This window comes from Silene latifolia, chromosome 2 (genome assembly GCF_048544455.1).
Source record: "Silene latifolia isolate original U9 population chromosome 2, ASM4854445v1, whole genome shotgun sequence".
NCBI classification, from domain to species: Eukaryota; Viridiplantae; Streptophyta; class Magnoliopsida; order Caryophyllales; family Caryophyllaceae; genus Silene; species Silene latifolia.
In genome coordinates, this window is record NC_133527.1 from 182,504,132 (window position 1) to 182,524,014 (window position 19,883).

The window sequence follows — 19,883 nt, forward strand, 5'->3', positions numbered from 1 at the left end:
ACGGTGTCCACTTCATACTTTCCTCCTCTAGTAGCCTTGCGAGGTCTACTATATTGTGAATTATGGACCGCCATTTCCTCAATCTTGTTCCATGTTTGATTGTCAACAACTTCGGTGAACATTCCATTTGATCCCATATTGAGAATGTTCCTTGAATCTTCATATAAACCATTCCAAAATTGTTGCACTAAAAACCATTCGCTAAGTCCATGGTGAGGACATGAGCGACAAATACCTTTGAACCGCTCCCAAGCTTCATACAAAGATTCTTTATCCCTTTGCTTAAAACCCGTAATTTGAGCTCTTAGCATGTTAGTCTTTTCCGGTGGGTAGAATTTTTTGTAGAAAGCTAGAGCTAGCTTCTTCCAAGAATCTATTCCAAGGGTGGCCTTATCAAGGCCCTTCAACCATTGCTTTGCGGTGCCGATTAACGAAAAAGGAAATAAGACCCATCTTATTTGGTCTTGAGTCACGCCCGTTTGAGAGATAGCTTCACAATAATCGCAAAAGGTTTCCATGTGAGAATGAGGGTCATCACTAGGCATTCCCCCGAATTGGCTCCTCTCAACTAGTTGGATGAAGGCGGACTTGGCAATAAAATTACCGGTGAGATGTTGCGGTGTAGGAGTACCATTTGGTAGATCCTCCTCGGTGGGTATAGAGTGTGACGAGAATTTAGGCATTGTAGGTGGATTTTGTGTGGTATTGTTTAATGGGTTCTCTTCTCCTTCTATTGCGAAAGGATTGACAAACTCACTAGTGGGTTGAACAACTTCACCAACACCTCCCAAATTCCTCCTAACAAGTCTTCTATTATTCGTCAAGGTTCTTTCGATTTCACGGTCAAAAGGTAACAAATTTCTTTGTAACCTTCTAGACATGCAAAATATCAAACAACTCGAAAACAATTAGAACAAACCTTGAGGAGTTTTACTTCCCCAAGGTGAAAAAGACACAACTAAAAACAATAAAAGAAATCTTAAATCAATTAAACACCGTCCCCGGCAACGGCGCCATTTTTGATCGGAGCCATTTGGTGTTCACAATTAAACATATGTGGTCGTTGGTCAATGGTCGATACAAAACACAATTTATACTTCACAAACAACTCTACAATTAGTAAAGAGGAAAGTAAAGGTCGGATCCCAAGGGACGGGTATTGAAATTAAGATTCTATTGTAACTAGTGGTGTCTAGGGGGTGTCACAAATTGGGTTGATGTAGAAGGTTACTAAACTAAAATAACAATGAAAATAAACTAACAAGGTAAATGAAATAAGGGGTGTAAACAATTGATTAAAGGCACTAGGGTGTCATGGGTTCATAGGGGATTCATGGGATATGATCATACAAACATGTTCTCAAATTATAAGCAAGCAATTATTGTTGTGATGGATTGAGTTGGGTTATATCTTACAATCCTAGGAAAGTTTGGGTCCCGGAGCCGAATCGATTAGATTGTACAACACCTACAAGTCGACTTAATCTTTCCTACTCAACACATGCATGGTCTAACAAGACCCGAGTTGGGTTATGTCTTACAAGTCAAGTTGAAAGGATAGAAGATGATAGTAAATGCAAGGATTCATAGGCTTAGCATTTCATCAAATATAACATGTGCATGTATTAAGATCAAAACAAGCAAGCAAATAAGATATGAAAGCATATTAATTTAAGCATGAATCATTCCCCATGTTGGTTTCCCCTAATCACCCATTAAACCCTAGCTAAGAGACTACTCACTCATTATCATATTGATCATGCTAGAGAGGTTGTCAATCATACTAACATAATGAAACATGATGAATAAATGAAAGTAATTAGCAATAATTAAAAAGGGATTAAGAGATTATACCTACTAATGATTCCAATAATAAAGATGCAAAGAATAATAGAAGAACTTGATGATTGATGGAAGGTTGTCAATCTCCCAATAAACCCAATAATCTTCTAATTACCCAAAATAAATGAAGAACAAGAGAGAGATTAAAGAACTAAAACTTGGATTAAAACTTGATTAATATTTGATTATAATATTGAAGAGAGATTTGATTGATATTAACTACTCTAAAAATTGATAAGAAGAACATGCTCCTCTAATTAGACTAATGGGGTATTTATAGTGAAAATTAGGGAGGATGCATTAGGGTTAACTAAGGGCTAAACTAGTAATTACACTTTTAAGTTGAGCAAGGAGACTCCGGTATTCTCCGAGAGAAGGGCTTCTCTAATCGTAGCTTGAAGAATGAAAACGTGTTGTCATCGAAATCCGTGCGGATGGGAGTCGGGACGGCCGGATCTGGCCTGGAGAATCCGAGCGGATTCTTGGTCAAGACGCTCGGATTGGCGACGGGGAATCCGAGCGGATTCCTTTGAGGGACGCTCGGATTGGGCTTGGCGGACGGACGGATTGTGTACAATCCGTTCGGATTGTCTGACAGCAGCTTTTCTTCTTCTTTTCTTCATGAATTCCTTGGGGATTTCCTTGGGGACTCAAGGATCCTTTCTCAACAATGCTCTTCTACTATGCTATGTACAAAGGCCTTCTAGTCTTGTCTCTCCTTGATGCTTGGTCATTGAATACGATCAATTTAGCCTCGTTTTGCCATGAAAATGCAAGATTCTTACTCCTTTCCTACCAAGGGATCAAAATCTCAAAGAATATGCAAAACAAAGAACTAAAGATAAGAAATGACCCAAATAGGCACTAAAAAGCATGGAAACAATGGTAATTCGGGGGCTAAATATGCGCCAATTATGGTCGCATCACGTGTCCAACATATATATTACCGAACATTCATAAAACAATTTTATAATTATCATACCATACCACTTCTTGTGAGGTCAGAACCTTACACAAACATTTACACAAATCACAGACCCGTAATCACAACCAACTAGTCAATCCTGACCACGTAAGTCACCACTCGAAAAAGGTTACCTGCCGCCCGAGTTTAACTCATATGCCCCTCATAACATATTCCCCCATTCGCACAACCATCACTTCCTGCCAAATATAATCACACCTTCACTATTCAACTAATAGCGTCCGCCTCATCTAACCACATCTTATACCCTCTCACAATCATACACAATAATCAGGTCCCTACCAAATCAACCTCTTTAGAATTGCTACCTTTCTAATATTCCATCACTCTTAGCCATTAGTGATAACGCCACAATGCCACCGCTGCTCGTATATCAAATCTCTTACACTCATATCAAAATAACATGGTTTTTCTACCATTTTTGGTTAACATTGCAAATAACGAACATCAAACCCATCCACAAAATTACCTCAACATTATTCCCAATGCTATCTTATTTGTATTGTCATCCAACTCTCCACCAAATATCTCGTATCGTGCCAATACTCCACCAACTTCTTACTCCCTTAATTCCTCGAAACTCATTGCCAATCATGTTGCCCTGAAACTCCTATATAACCTTTAGCTAACATCCTCGTGATACCATCACATATTTCGATGATTTCTTATCTTTATATCACATAGCTCCGGTGAACATTTTCCTCAGCTTACTTTTATCCTTCTTTTCTCTTTACACTCAATAATACCAATTAATAGTTCAACTCCTTATTCCTTCTAGCTAACTCTTTAGAAATCTGGTTACCCCTTCGTCGCTCCAAAACTTAATTCCATTATTTTCTACCGACATCATCTCACTCTTTCTTACCATGGATCTTCTCTTATTATGCTATCACTCATACTTGCCACTAATCTATCCATAGAACCAACTTTTAATGTCCAAACAATTGCATCCCCCTTTTTACATCTCTAGAAATCAGAATTCATTTAATACCGTTCATTACCCAAGGAAATCACACAGTAGTTTCATCTTTTAACAAACCAAACCTCCCAAACTCACTCACTGTCTACAAATACACCTCGCGACATGTCTCCACAAAGTTCACTATATATTACTCTTCTCAACCCCTTTAAACGAACTTTCACTACATAAATCCATAACCCACACGACTCCTAACCATTTCCCTCCTTAACTCTTTACACATCTCAAGCTGCTACTATCCACATTCTTACTTTCAATCTTTTCATTCTCACGTTCATTATACTCACATCATCCCTTGTCTATATTCACTTATTTTTACATTACTCAGCACACAATCATATCACTCATTCCGTCTCGCAAAACGTGCGCCATGCCTCAATAAACTATACCAATCTTCCTTTTCTTTTTCCACCATCTATCATAATCACATATAACTCATGTCCTCCCCACCGAACTCATACTCATCATAGTGCCACTCTTTACATCATAAGATTGGGTAACTTACGCTTCAGGACCAACACATACGTAAAACAATGCATAAAGAAGTAATACAACACCTTTGAATTAAACGTAATATGCAACGAATGTCAAAAGACAAACATATGACCCGAAATACGCATATGACCTGTACAGACCCCACTCGATCGAGTACGTAACCTACTCGATCGAGTTGAGGCTACTCGATCGAGTGCCCAACATGCTCGATCGAGTGCCCCGACTCTTAACCCAAACGGACCTTTCGATCTCGACTTACTCGACCGAGTAGCCCGGCTACTCGATCGAGTGACCCCATACTCGATCGAGTGCCCGAGGTACTCGATCGAGTGCCCAAAAACACGATTCTGGTCAACATAAAGGCAAATACCCACTCGATCGAATCAAACCCACTCGATCGAGTCATGCAGACTCGCGAATACTACCCGAATGTTATCTCACATATCCTAACGTACTATGCATTCATTATTATTTAAACATTATGATTACAACTACGCATTCAAATCTGCGCGACTCCTCATACAATTAACAAAATAATCTACTTCGTGTTATCAAGTGCCACGTTATAAACAACCATCATGCTTTTCATCCAATTCGTTATATAAAACACATATCATTGAACCTCTATTCTTCATGTTACTACTTACTTAAGTCAAACATTACCATCTATCATGCTCATATAACATTCAACTTTCAATCATGTATTACCCGCATGTTTTAAATTTTCATAACTTTTCATAACACAAACCACACCCATACACTACAAATCCTATTTCCATGTTGCTAATACAACAACATTACAAATCCACTTCATCACACATCATCATATACGAACTACTTTCTTTTTCTACCATATCATTCATCATTCTCATATACTTTTCCAACGATTCCAACCAACATGTCAACCAACTATCATGCAACATGCTTTCAACAAACCATATACAGCACAATTAACATACACGTCGCACATATACACACGGACTCCACGTTCCCATACCATGTGACTGGCTTAAGTATCATGGGGCCAAGATTTTGAAGTGAGGGCGCCTACTCACCCAAAACCTAGCATCAGCTGGGGCTCCCATTACACATACACCAGGTTCATTTTATTAGACTCCCTATGTTCATTATGTTCATTTGTTACAGGTTCCAAAATCGTCGCTCTGATACCATTTGTAACACCCCCATACTCCAAGTGCCTTACCAGGACCACTCGGGTATAAGGATACTACCATCTCGGTTGCCGAGGTGCGAATATCATAAGACAATAAAGAAACGTACTTTTAATGTGATTATAGATTAAGTGATTACATGTTCAAACCAAACTAATAAAAGGAATTACAAGGTTCTCATACGGTCTACAGCTAAAACTATCAAAGCTACTAGACTTCGCCCGACACAAACGGAAGACTTCTAAGCGCCACGTGATGACTCATCCCGGCTATCTCATACGCGTCATATATCACACTCGCTCAATAATCGCTCACCACCCCGAATGGATCACCACAGTTTTTAAAACATTTAAACGGGTCAGTACTAATCACACAATTCAATACATATATCAACAATAAGATGAATAGAACTTAATCGTCACACACACACAACCAACCAACTCCAATCACCTCAATCATTGATCGTCCCTTTGGACTACCGCCGATGGGGGACCGCAGCCGTTCCCACCTAAGCCCCGCTCATCATACCGAGCGATAACCCCGTCCCATTAATGTGCACATCCCCTTCCGTGGCGGGTTCCACGAAGGGCGAAACTAGGGCGTGAAGCCACTCCCGCAAGTGACTCCACTCACCGCGAACGCATCTCGAGAACCGGAGACAACCAATCACAATCACAATCACAATCACTGGTACCAGTCAAGACAATTACCATATCAAACAATCAATCTCAACACATCAACAATCATCCCATTATGGGACTAATACTGAGTAGGAAATCCTACCCGGAAATCACAACAATGACGATATCAACAATTTGTATCAAAAGTCTCTTCTACGAACCCTCCTCCTATCATATAACACATAGAGGCTACACATCACAAACTACACACAAAACCCCCAATCTCTAAATTAGGGTTTAACCAAACTTAACAAAACATTATAAAAATTATATTAAAAGCTTACCCTCGACGCAGGGAACTCAACGATACGAATAACGACAAGAACCGACCGTCCGAACTCCGGAATTGCTAAGGATGCGATTAGGAAGATGAACTGGTTGCTTTCTCTCTTAAACAGGGTTTTAGGTTTTGTAAAAGTGATTTAAAACAATGACGACTATGTTTAAATACCTTAATCGCATAATTAACAAAACCCGAGAAAACTCCCCGTAAAAATAGGACACTCGATCGAGTACCCAAGGTACTCGATCGAGTACCCCTTACTCGATCGAGTACCTGACCTACTCGATCGAGTACCCAATAGGTCAGAAACTATTTTATCTCGCAACTTACCCTTACTCGACAGAGTAAGGGCTACTCGATAGAGTACCCCAAGACTTATAAATACGGAGTATTACACCAACGATCCCGAGAATAAGGAGCTGAAGGACAAATGACGGCAAGCGTACGGGGTGGGCAAAGGGAATAGTGCAATAAGTTTAGGGAAAGTTTACAAGCAACTTATGGAGTACGAGGAGGCGGACGATCATTTTTGCCGGCTTTTTGTTTTGTTCTGTATGTCTTTATTCTTCGCACCCACCCCAAACAACGGGATAGATTGGAAGTGTTAAGGGTCAGTAGAAGATCCTAAAGCCATCCCCGCATTTTGACTGGTGCTCTTATATTTTGGAAATGATGGTGAAAGCGGGAAGATCTGTAAAAAGGGGGTAACGATGTTGGGTGGTTGTATCCCCTTCCTCATGATAAGCTACTTTCAGCGATATGATTACAAGGGTAAGCCGTGCCTCCACGATCTACCTTTGATTAAGCATTGGGATGAAACTTCGCTTGAAGAGAGGGTAAAATTTGAGGTGGATCAAGGGGGATTGGGTACTTTAACCTTGTCTAAGACCAGGTATCCGAGGTGCCTTCAAGACCCCTCTTATAGAAGGAGTTTGGACAGTAGCAGCCTCAGCGACCCGCGTGAACCCAAACTCATTGTTGCTATCAAGCCCCCACCCCTCTCTCTCCCGCTCAACTTCCGAGAAGAAGTTCATTCGAGATAGAACTACCAACAGTGTCGAGGATGACCGGGAATTGAAAGCTAGGGTTGTCGATGTAAGTTCAAACTATTATATATTTTCGCAGATGGATTGCGTTTTTGTTGAACGTACCCATCTATTATAATATAACTAACTTACTGTACTTCTTGAATGCAGTGTACTCACGAGCTTTATCTACAAATGCAAAGGAACGCTATTGTGTTCTATTCATGGTACGCAGATGCAACCGCAAGGATCAAAGTCAGAACTAGTGATCCGACGGGCCTAAATCCTAGTCAGGCCTCTCAAGAATTCTTTTAGGGTAAAAAGATTCAAAAGTACGTCGCCGAAGCGAGAGCAGTTGCGAGAAAGGTCTGAAGGTTTCGTTGGTAACGCTCCCGCATTTGGAGAGGTAGTTAGTGAGTCGCCCAAAAATGTGACGGAATTGATGCATCTACGCGTCAAATAAGTGAAGTTCTTTCTAGTCTCGCCAATGATGGGGGTGGAAGGGGTGGTAACCCTCATCCGAGCCGCGTGGAGAGTCGGACAAGGCCGATGCGCCAACGAAATCGATGGTGAGGGTTTCATGGTCAAAGATTATGGAGGAAGTGGGAGGTGATACAAAGAGTTTCTAATCGAAGTCGGATGCTAGCCCGGGGTTAGAGGATCAAGTCGTGTGCACCCCGTCCAAACGGTCGAGAGTCGTTGTTGGAGGCGAATTACACCGCGGATGAAATTGACCAAGCTTACGGACCGGGATACGACGCCGAGATTCCGCCGGGGGTAGGTGATGAGGTGCATGAGCACGTTCATGGGGAGGGTCTGAAAGAAAATGTTGAAAATGTTGAGATTGTCGGACATTGACCATGAAAGATTATCGACATTGTACACCAAGCTGACGGACGGTCAGAGGATGCCGAATCTCGGCTCCGGGCAGATGATGAGGTGCGCGAGCAAGTTCATGGTGAGGGATTGAAAGAAAATGTGCAAAGATTGTCAGACAATCAACCGTCAGATAAGGAGATGGAAAAATCTTGATCCCCAATTGGGTTTGGATACACAAGAATTGATGGAGTGTATGTTTTAGATCTTTGAAATGAAGGAAGCTTTATGTGGACTTCAGCGACGGGAGTGGTCCTGGTAGCGAGGTAAGTTTGTTAATTTGCGCTAAATACTTTTTATACAATCGTTTTTTTTATTGGTCGTGTATAACTCTAAGTTGATAAAGTATAACTTTGTTGAAACTTATGTTGAGGCCTTGTAACTGTAGTGCCACTGCAACGGCCGGTTGGTAAAACTCTTAACCAAGAGTATATGACTACGATTATACAAAGTATATGACTAGAGTTATACAATATATGCTTTGAGTTATACATTAGATAATCGAAGGTATATCTAGAGTTATACCTGGAGTTATTCCTGGAGTTATACATTATAGTGTATATGCTTACAGTTATACATTTTATGGTCAGAGTTATACATTCTATGCTTACAGTTATACATTTTATGGCCAGAGTTATACGTTTGGTACAATTCCTAACCATATGTGTATAACTCTTACTCTGGGCGAATAATTCTGATAGCATATTTTTAACACTTCACACGTGTATAGCTCTTGCCCTTCTATGTATAACTGTAATTCATTGGGTCTGTAACTCTGTGACCCAATTGTCTCACTTTTAGAGTTTTACTTGTAATTTTTTTTATGCAAAAGCATGATGTTTAATTTTATGATTTTTCATTCAGGCCACTGTTAAAAAGGATGTCATTGAGAATGTTGAACGACATTCTAACAATGGGGGTGTAAATGTAGATGTTGTGAAGGGTGCGGAGATCACCCCGGGGAATCCTTCAACGGAATGGAGTGGAAATCAAATCCCTCTGACTTTCATGAGCACGGCAGATGTGAATGAGGCATTTGCCGGGGTTGAGGAGCGAACGATTGGTGCTGCGAAAGAAGGTTTGGTAGTTGAAATCGCTGGTGCTAGGGTTGAGCCGGTTGCACCACTCCCACCCCCTATTTATGTGCCGCGATGTGACATGATCCACCATCCTTTCTTTCGCATTCAACGCCCCCTTCGTGTATGGACATTGTACCGAGAACCTAGGTTGTTCTCGGATTGCGGGCACCGAACCCGACCAAAGCACGTATGCTCACAGTGGTTGCGATTTAACAAGGAACGTTTCAGGACGGTGTTCAGGGTGAGGAAGGATGTAATGGATTATGTCTTTGATCAATTCCATGTCCATAAGAAAGAGTAAGTAAAAGAAAAGTTTTACCTATATTTCAATACGACAGTCAAACAAGCCATGAATCTTTTCCCCTGCTGCGTGTCTCAATTTTGCTAATCCTTTGTAGGGAACAATTGGTCACATATCCCTGTCCAAACTGCATAACGCGTATTGATCTCCAGTCGTTGATGCCCGGGGCTCAGATTACGGCCAATGTCATCGACTGCTGGTCTGTTCTACTCAATCAGCTTATGCACGCGAACATCGCAGCTGTTTCAAGTTCGCGCTGTTTCTTTGGCCTAGGTCACGCTGTAAGTGTGCTCGAACTCCGCAAGTTATTTCGCGACAAACTGTACGTAACTTGTGATACAAGCTGCCAACCCCCGTCTATCATTTTTATAGGACCTAGCAATTGCAATTTGGCAAGGCAGGAAGAAAAACTTGGTTGTTGATAATTCTGAAGGCTTTTGTGCCTCGTGGGACATGTGGCAAGAGTCGTGCTCTAGTCCATTCCAACTGGACTCCGATATGGTGAGCTCAGATATCAATATAGAGACATTTACATACTGGAATTATACATTATTTTCCTAGAGTTTAACAGTGTATGCTTAGAGTTGTACAATATATGCTTTGGAGTTAGGCCTGGAGTTATACCTAGAGTAATACCTGGAGTTATACACTACACTGTATATGCTTACAGTTATAGATTTTATGGCTAGAGTTATACATCCTATGGCAAGAGTTATACATTATATAACTCTAGCTTTCAGAATGACTAGAGTTATACGTTCTAGGACTGAAATTATACATTATTTGTCTAGAGTTATACAGTATATGCTTAGAGTTTTGATGAGTGGCTAACTTCACTCCAAAACTCTAGGCATATAATGTATAACTTTAACCATAGAATGTATAACTCACTGCACATAAAGTACAACCGTAAGCATATACGTATAATGTATAACTCCAGGCATCTGCTTATCGCACATAATGTACAATCGCAAGAATATCTTTGTATAACTCTAGAAATTGAATGTACAACTCTACACATATAATGTATAACTCTAACCATAGAATGTATAATTCCAACTACGCACAATATGTATGCCTCTAATTTGCTAATTATGTTTTATAACTCTTAGATTTTTGGTGCATGTTTGTAGGTTTTCGTCCCGGTAAGCACTGGCGATGAAGATCATTACTCTTGCATTTGCATAAATTTCCTCTCTGAGCAGATCGAGTATCTTGATAATCGTTCTTACGAGGACGAACTTCTGAAATTACCATACGGAGGGATTGCGCGTATTACTGTAAGTCTTATAAAACTGGTGACTAGATTAATTATCAGCTCCATTTGTTTTGTTAATTGGTCTCCCCCTTTTAAACGCCTTGCCTGACTTCCGCCAGGCTGATGCAATGGGAAAGTATATGGCCTACAAAGGGCTCGACAAAAGCAAGAAAGTTGAAGGGTTTCCTTTTGTCAACATTAAATTCAAGGCGGCGGATCGGGACATACCGCCAATGACCGTGGTCTTTACGTCATGGTTCATATGTTCTTTGTACCGTGGAGAGCCATTCGATTTGTACCCTAGGGACTAAGGAAAGCAATGACCTCATGCGAGCGGAAATTGCTGCAACCCTTGTCCTCAGTGACATTAACTTGGACAGGGAAGAAGTGTTATCCAGGGTAACAACTTTTAAGGAGCTTAAAGACCGTGAAATGGAGGAGGTGCGTGATAAACAGAGGACAGCCGACAACACAAGTGGAAGGAAGAGAGGTGTTGGAATCGCCGGAGAGAATAGTTCTGCTAAACGACCTTGCTCTAAGGTCAGTTCAACCTATCAGACTCCACCTTCCAAAGTAGCCCTGGGCCGGACGCCGTCTAGTCGGGCCCTCTCAGCTGTTAATAGCCGCTCCCGGGGTAAGGGCGATGGCCTTGGTTATACCAAATATTGCGGGGAACCAGACGCCGACCTTACCGTGGTCGCCAAGATGCTGAAGATGAACAAGGCATTAACTAGGGATATCCCGGTGTATCGCAAACAAGTGGCTGATTACGTTTTCCTTGATGACTACAAATATCCAAATGAGTAAGCTGTCTAAAATCCTAATGTTTTATCATATTAAGCTTTATCAATATAGACACATTTCCATACTGGAATTCTACCGTATTTTGCGTAGAGTATTACAGTTAGACCTGTCAAAACTCGACCCGACCCGAAAACCCGACCCGACCCGACCCGTTTTCTTAGGGTTACAAACCCGGTTTTTTCGACCCGCGACCCGTTTGACCCGAACCCGAAATGACCTGTTATTTTAGGGTCGAGACCCGACCCGAGCGGGTCGACCCGTTGGGTCAAGGGAAAATCATCAATTTTATTAAAAATATTATTATTTATATATTATATTTAAAAATATAGTTAAAAAATTATTTTTTTATTACTTAAAATTAAAAATTCAACTAAAAGGTCAATTTTATACTCCCTCCAATTCACCATATTCTTCCCTATTTCCTAAAACGGTTATTCAGGTTTTCTTCCCCTTTCTATTTTTGGTAACTTTTTACTCTTATTTTATTCATACCTCTCTCCTATTACCCCACCCACCCAACTCTTTTAATCCTATTTTATTCCTTACTTTAATATTTGTGGCCCACAATTTATTATTTAACTCTTAATTATTCATCCCTCTCTCCTATCACCAAACCCCACCCAACTTTTTGTCAATATAATACTCCATTTCTTAATTCTTGTGCCCAAAGTAAAGAGGAAGAAAATACAGGATTGGAGGGAGTATAACTTTTATAATATTTAATAATAAAATAATTATTAAAAAAACATTATTTTAAGAATTATATCAATATAATTATTGTATATGATGAATATGACTAAAATAATAATTTTAAACATATTTTAATTTTTAAAAATATATTATTTAAATTAAAAAAATCGTGTAAAAAAGGCGTTAAAAATTATTTCTTGACCCGTATTCTGACCCTAACCCGACCCGTGACCCGTATGACCCGACCTGTATCTGACCCGACCCGTATTTGACCCGACCCGTATTCTGACCCGACCCGTATGACCCGACCCGAGACCCGACCCGCCCGACCCGTTTGACAGGTCTAATTACAGTATATGCTCAGCGTTGTACAATATATACTTTGGAGTTATACATTAGAGGCCTGGAGTTATACCTAGAGTAATACATGGAGTTATATGTTTCATCACTGAAGTTTTATATATCGTTAATGGCGTTACACATTCCTAAACTGCAGTTATACGTTTCATCAGTGAAGTTATGCAGTCATTTTAGTAGCAGTTACCTTTCCATTTAGTATACGTTATAGCCTGATTACCACCTGCTGTCTGAACTACAGTGAACCACTTGTGAGTTATGGCCGGCACGGAACAATTAATAGGTTGCAAATGTTGTCTATGCTCCCTGAGACGCCAATGGATGAAAAAGTGATTGAGTGTTGGTCCTTGTTGCTTAATCGATTGGAGGCAGAGGATTGCGCGATTTTTCGTTCGTCTTTCTTCGGTATCCGTCATATGGTATGGTCCTAATCAATCCTTTAATATGTTATAAGAGTTTCACATACCCTCTTTAAAACTTTCACAGTGGAAAGTAAGTCTAAAGTTATACATACCCTCCCTGGAGTTAAACATTTTGTTTTGAGAAGTTATTAACAACCAGTATATACTTAGGCATTCTTCATTATGCTATAAGAGTTACTGTGAAACTCCAATACACAACCCCTATAACTCCACTGGTATCCTCACACATGTATCCTCACACATATACTGCTACTTGAACATGAATTAATCTTGAGCCTTGTACGAAACCCTGTCCAACAAACACCGGACACCGATAGGTTGTACAATACGTGGGACGTCTTCCGAACCGACTGTGGGACTGATTTCAGCTTGAAGGCTGATTTAATCTTCGTACCCATTAAGATTGAAGCCCATTATGCATGTGTGTGTATCAACTTTAATTCTAGGACGATTGATCTTCTGGACAATAAGTACTATTCAAGTCCGCGGCAATCGGAGATATGCAAAGCATGTCACGTTATTGTAAGTGGAATTAAATTGTAATTATGTTCAACTAAAAAGTGTTCTCACCGCTTTTACAATCTCAATTTTTGACGTTCTTGTCTCTGCCAGGCGAGCCTCATGAGCGACTACGTGGAGTCTAGGGACAACGAGAAGAACAGAGGAAAAGACATACCGGCGTTCCAGTTCCGTCAGATCCAGTTTGCCTGGCATCAGCAAACGATAAACGACACCGAGTCTGGCTTGTTCACCATGATGCACATGTTAATGTACGAGGGTGATAGTTTTGGTCACGTTGATCTCGAGAGGAAGGTGAACCGTCGATATTTGGTGATCCGGTTAGCGCGACGCTTCTCTAGCCGACATGAACATCATCAGGGAAGGAGTACTGTCCAAGGTCAATGGTTTCATTGGTGAGAAATTACAGATCCTGAAGCAAGTAGAAGCCAGACGGAAAGCAGCGCGGAGAGGAGATAAAAAAACCTGCGAAAAAATAGAATGTATCCCTTTGATTCTGTATTCTCTTTTTTTGCAACTCTAGAATGTTGTCAAGAAACTCCTTAACAACTTAGACAACTTTTTGGAATAGATTGTTACTATATCATCTTGGTCAGTCATAATTAAAATCCATGTTTTCTGAGATAAGTATTAGAGTTATACACTCTGTGAAGTAAAGTTATACAAATTATGTGCAGGAGTTATACAACACATGACTTCAGTTATGAAAAAAGGCAAAATTTATTAGACAGCTAAGAGTTATACAAAACACATCAAGAGTTATAGAAACTGTGTACAAGAGTTATACAACATATGACTGCAGTTATTTAAAGGCAAATTTTATTAGACAGTTATGAGTTTTACAAAAAATAACAAGAGTTATACAAATTGTGAACAAGAGTTATACACTCTGTGAAGTACATTTATCCATATATGGGTAAGAGTTATACTTAAAGCCACTGAAATTATAATTCCTTCTTAAAGCCACTTTTAAATATTGGATATGTTGCCATGAACAGAAGTCATCAAAATAATGTAAAAGAGTTATACAACATTAGCTTGAAATTTCACACACCATATTACTGAAGTTATACAATCTGGAAGGTGCAATCCCCCTTCAAAATAGACAAAAGCTAGCTATTAAATACCCCTTCCGTCTCACCAGATTTTTTACCTTTTAAAGAAAAAAAGATTGTAAATAATTTGTTGAGACGGAGGTATTTTTCTACTGCCTACTACTACAGCATGTTAAGTTTCTCTATTCTTCTTCTTCGTCGTCTTCGTCTTCTTCTTCTTCTTCTTCTTCTTCTTCTTCTTCTTCTTCTTCTTCTTCTTCTTCTTCTTCTTCTTCTTCTTCTTCTTCTTCTTCTTCTTCTTCTTCTTCTTCTTCTTCTTCATCTACTCCTTCAGATGCTGGTGAAGACGGTGGATGCTCAGAGAATGGGTTAGGGCAGTTCCATTTATCGTGGTGTGCCATTTGTTTACAGTTATTACACATGCGCTTTGGCTTAGAAGCCAAGGCAATGGCTTTAGTCTTAGCTAACACCATTCTTTTACCGCTGCCTTTGTTTTTCGATTGTTTTAGTGGAAGTATTGTTACCTCGTCACTGTCGGGGCAACCAAGGATTTGCTCAAATTCCTGTTGCTTTGTTAAATCACTACTACAAATTTAGGCAACTACAACGCCCCTTTAACAACGAATATTCACGAAAATCACAATAGACGTTGTAGAATGTATGGCGCGAATTTTACTAAAATCAATTACAACGGGTATGGTTATAAAAACCGTTGTTATTATTTTTAACAACGGGTCACACATGCGGAACCGTTGTTAATAATTTGGCGCAAAATTGGCGCAAAGTTAGTGAAAAGTAATCACAACGGTTACTTTTGAAACCCGTTGTTAAAACATATTTGACAACGGGTGTTTTTTACAACCGTTGTTAAAACATATTTCACAACGGTTGTTGTTTAATAACCGTTGTCAATACTTTCCATACTATAAACCACACAAACAGAAGTCTCTGCTGCCCACAAAACACAACCCTTAATACACAAACACAAACACAGCAGACAAACAAACACAAAACACATACACACTCTCTTTCTCTCTTTCTCTCTTTCTCTATTTCTCTCTTTCTCATCGTCGCTTTATCTTCTCGCCGTCACTGTGATTTCATCGTCTTACGTTCTGTATTTATCAGGTAAATCTCGCCGTCACTGTTAGTTTCATCATCATTATTTTCTTTTTCTATTTATTTCTTTTGCATGTATGTGTTTTTATCGACCATTATGTTATTTGTTTAAGTATTGTTCGCATAATTAGTTACTAAAACAATGAAGAAGCAAGATGAAGAAGTAAGATAAACATAATTAATATATATATATATATATATATATATATATATATATATATATATATATATATATATATATATATATTTATAAATACATAAATTAAAAAAAAAAATTACATATGTAAAAATGCAATTCTTATATTTTCATGGAGGATCTTATTGTACTCTATCGTATCCATCCTCTCCTCCTTGGCTATTTGGAGGTTCCGTTCAGCAGATGCTATATCGTCATATAGCCGCAATCGCCGCGCCCGTCAAGCCATCTTCTTTGGCGTGCTTCGGTGCGGATCGAGCATCCGCAAGGTAGCTCCTGAAACTTTCCTCAATATGGAGGAACCGGCGGATGAAGTTGTTGTTGTTCTCGATCATGGTAAGAGTCTTTAGGATGAAATTAGTCATTTTGTTAGAGTTTTTTGAGTTTGATTTGAAAGATTTAGTAGAGTTTGTTTTAACAGTTAGAGTTTGGAGATGAATATATGAGATAATGGAAATGTTAGTTGAGATATGCAATGTATTTATACTAAGCAATGTGTGGGTTGAGTTAATTGCTTTTTAATTAATAAATAAGTTAGGAAGTTGTGCCATAATCATCATCATATCTCTCAATAATGCTGCTTCAAATCCTATTACTAACCCTTCTCATTCCATATTATCCGTTCATATGTACAGTGATGTCAGTAATAATGCATGCATTGGAATTCTAACAGGCCGTAATTATGCATGCATCTAGTAATATTTAATTTAATTTTTTTTTATTTTTTAAGAACAAACAACAACGGTTATTTTATAACAACCCGTTGTCTTTAGTTATAACAACGGTTTTGTATATTAAAACCCGTTGTTATAACTTTCCCCCCAAAATTGTGTCACACTTTCCACAACGGGTTTTAATACATAAAACCGTGGTTAATAGTTTTAACAACGGTTTCCTTAAGTAAGCCAACCGTTGTTAAAACCTTCTACAACGGACGCTTTAACAACGTCCGCTTTTTTATATAACAACGGTTTTTGACCGTTGTTATAGCCTGTATCTGTAGTAGTGAATCCTTCTTGTACGGTAAAAGTTTCTCCTTGAACTCTCTAATTAACGAGCTTAAGTTCACAACTTCAGTCTCACTCGCGCCACGAAGTAAACCAATGGTTGCATGAACTTCTGACCACAACTTCACCATCGCAACTTCTTTTGCATCAGCGCTACTATTTGTTTCCATTTGTTCACCATCACATTCTGATAATCTGAATTGCAATGCATCCTTTTTCCATCTTGTAGAAACGTAATCAACTGGAATTGTCTTCATGCCGTTAGCCGACAAAATCCATACTATATGTCGCACGTAAATCCCATCCTTTCAAACATCATACACCTGCACTTTGTAGCTTTGTGTCCCCTGTAATCCAATTAAATTATGCCGTTAGTAGTCTTATACATATAATAATAAGATTTAAACATTATCACGTAGAGTTATACATATGGCAACAAGAGTTATACATTCTCAAAAAGCAGATTATTCAAACTCTAATCGAGTTATACTACAAATAGTGCAGTTTGGTGAAAAATTGAATAAGTTCTAATGTTATTCTGAATGTAGAGTTATACATATGGCAACAAGAGTTATACATTCTGAAAGCTAAAGTTATTCAAAATGTAATCAGAGTTATACTACAAATGACAACAGTTCAGTGAAAAATTGAATAAGTTCTAATGTTATTCTGAATGTAGAGTTATACATATGGCAACAAGAGTTATACATTCTGAAAGATAAAGTTATTCAAAATGTAATCAGAGTTATACTACAAATGACAACAATTCAGTGAAAAATTGAATAACTTCTAATGTTATTCTGAAAGTAGAGCTATACATATGGCAACAAGAGTTATGCATTCTGCAAGTAGAGTTATGCATATAATAAGAAAAGTTATACATTCAGAAAACTTAAGTTATTCAAACTGTTGTCAGATTTATACAGCAGATAACTGCAGTTCACTGAACAATTGTATAACTTCTATGTTCAGACAATGTAACTTTGGCACTATATCTAGCAACTTCAGTCAACTACCACATAAAGTTGATGCCAAAATGTTGTTACCTGGGTTGTACTCTACGTTGAAACTTTTATGTCTGATTGAATCCTTTACGACAGTCACTTCAACTCCATCGACTTCAGCATAGCCCCCGGTCTTACATGTATCGATTGAGCAAATGACCTCTCGTTGGAATTCCTTGAAAACCTCACGGGTATAAACATCCGACGCATATTCCTCTATGGGTAAATGCGTCCCCATAGCCGGTGTTGAGTGTCAGTTTTCATGGTCAAGTCTCTTCTGCGTATGCCGTTGATGGTCCATAGCGCTTTCAAAACGCATCCAAAACTCCACTAACGTACCTGACTTCTGCTCGAACTTCTTAAAAAAACTATTACTGCTCTCTGATCTCTGGGTTGTCCTCATTACACCGCCCATGTTCAAGTCCCTGCAATGTGCCATCACCCATTGACTCCTTTTATCGTACGCTTCTGTAAACCACTCTTCGTTCACAAGACCATGCGCTTCCATTATTTCTGCCCACCTAGCGTCAAAGTCGTCTGCTTCTATGTTGTCGTCCCATATAATGTTGTTCAATTTCTGAACGAACTCCTTATAATCCTCCCTTGTCACCCCGACCTTTGATGGCACCTTGTTCATTATATGCCACATGCAAAATCGGTGGCGTGCAGTCTTGAAGGCAAGGGGTATATACGGCGTTAATAATGCCCGGGTCCTGATCTGTGATAATGTACTTGGGTTCCTTTCCTCCCATAGCATTCAAAAACCTGTTGAAAACCCACTGGAAGGATTCATGGTCTTCATGGGCAATCAATGCCCCACAGAATGTCACTAATCGCTTATGGTGATCTATGCCAGTGAATGGCGTGAAAATCATATCGTACTTGTTTGTTGAGTATGTTGGGTCGTACGACACTGCATCTCCAAAAACGGAGTAGTTCCTTCTAGCGGTTCTGTCAGCCCATATTGCGCTTCGAAGGCTGTTATCCTTGTCAACTTCATAGTCAAAATAAAACCCCTGCCTATTTTGTGCCATATTCTTGAACCGGTCAATGAACAATTGACCGTCTCGTTTATGGATGAAGTACTTCACATCTCGGTGGAAGTTCTTAAAATCAGTTAAGGATGCACCAATGTTCTCGAACCCGTTTACGAACTCCTTACACATGTTGTACGTCCTAGTTGCTCCTATCCTCAACTGCAGCGGACAACAAATCCTTATCAGTGCTGATTAATAACCAAGAATTCCTCAACTATAACTCTTTCAGCTATTCTTATAACTTCTTGAAACATATGCATAACTCCATTGATTGATTGTGAAACTTCTTATTATTTTTAACTCTTAGGTTTACATAACTCTATCATCTCGGTGAATAACTTTAGAAGTTTGCCATTCAATTAGTGGATGTTTGTTTAATAGTAAACTAACCCTTGAGTTGTACATTATCAAGTACTTGTGAAAATCTTCTATGTTCCGCGACATCTTAATCGACGATCCTCACTCGATACAAGCTCGTGATTATGCCCCATGTGGAATCGGTCAATTACTAGTACTCCATTCTTCATAAATAGCCTGACATGTGCTTTACACCCTACCCTCTTGACTGTATATTTCCTCTGGTTTGCAGTTCTTTTTCCCCATTGCATTTCTTCTTCCCTAATCCCGGTCTCATTTTTTTTTATTACTGCCTCTCCTTTTGGGACATATATGAATCCCTCTCTGTTGCAAACCAGCAA

General features: G+C 39.3%; 1 non-coding gene across 1 annotated transcript; it reads left to right on the forward strand.

Annotated features, from left to right (window-relative positions):
- Positions 1 to 204: 204 nt before the first annotated feature.
- Positions 205 to 311, forward strand: LOC141644499 (small nucleolar RNA R71). The gene has a single exon (XR_012544114.1). It is a non-coding gene; the product is annotated as a small nucleolar RNA R71 (small nucleolar RNA).
- The last annotated feature ends 19,572 nt before the right edge of the window (positions 312 to 19,883 follow it).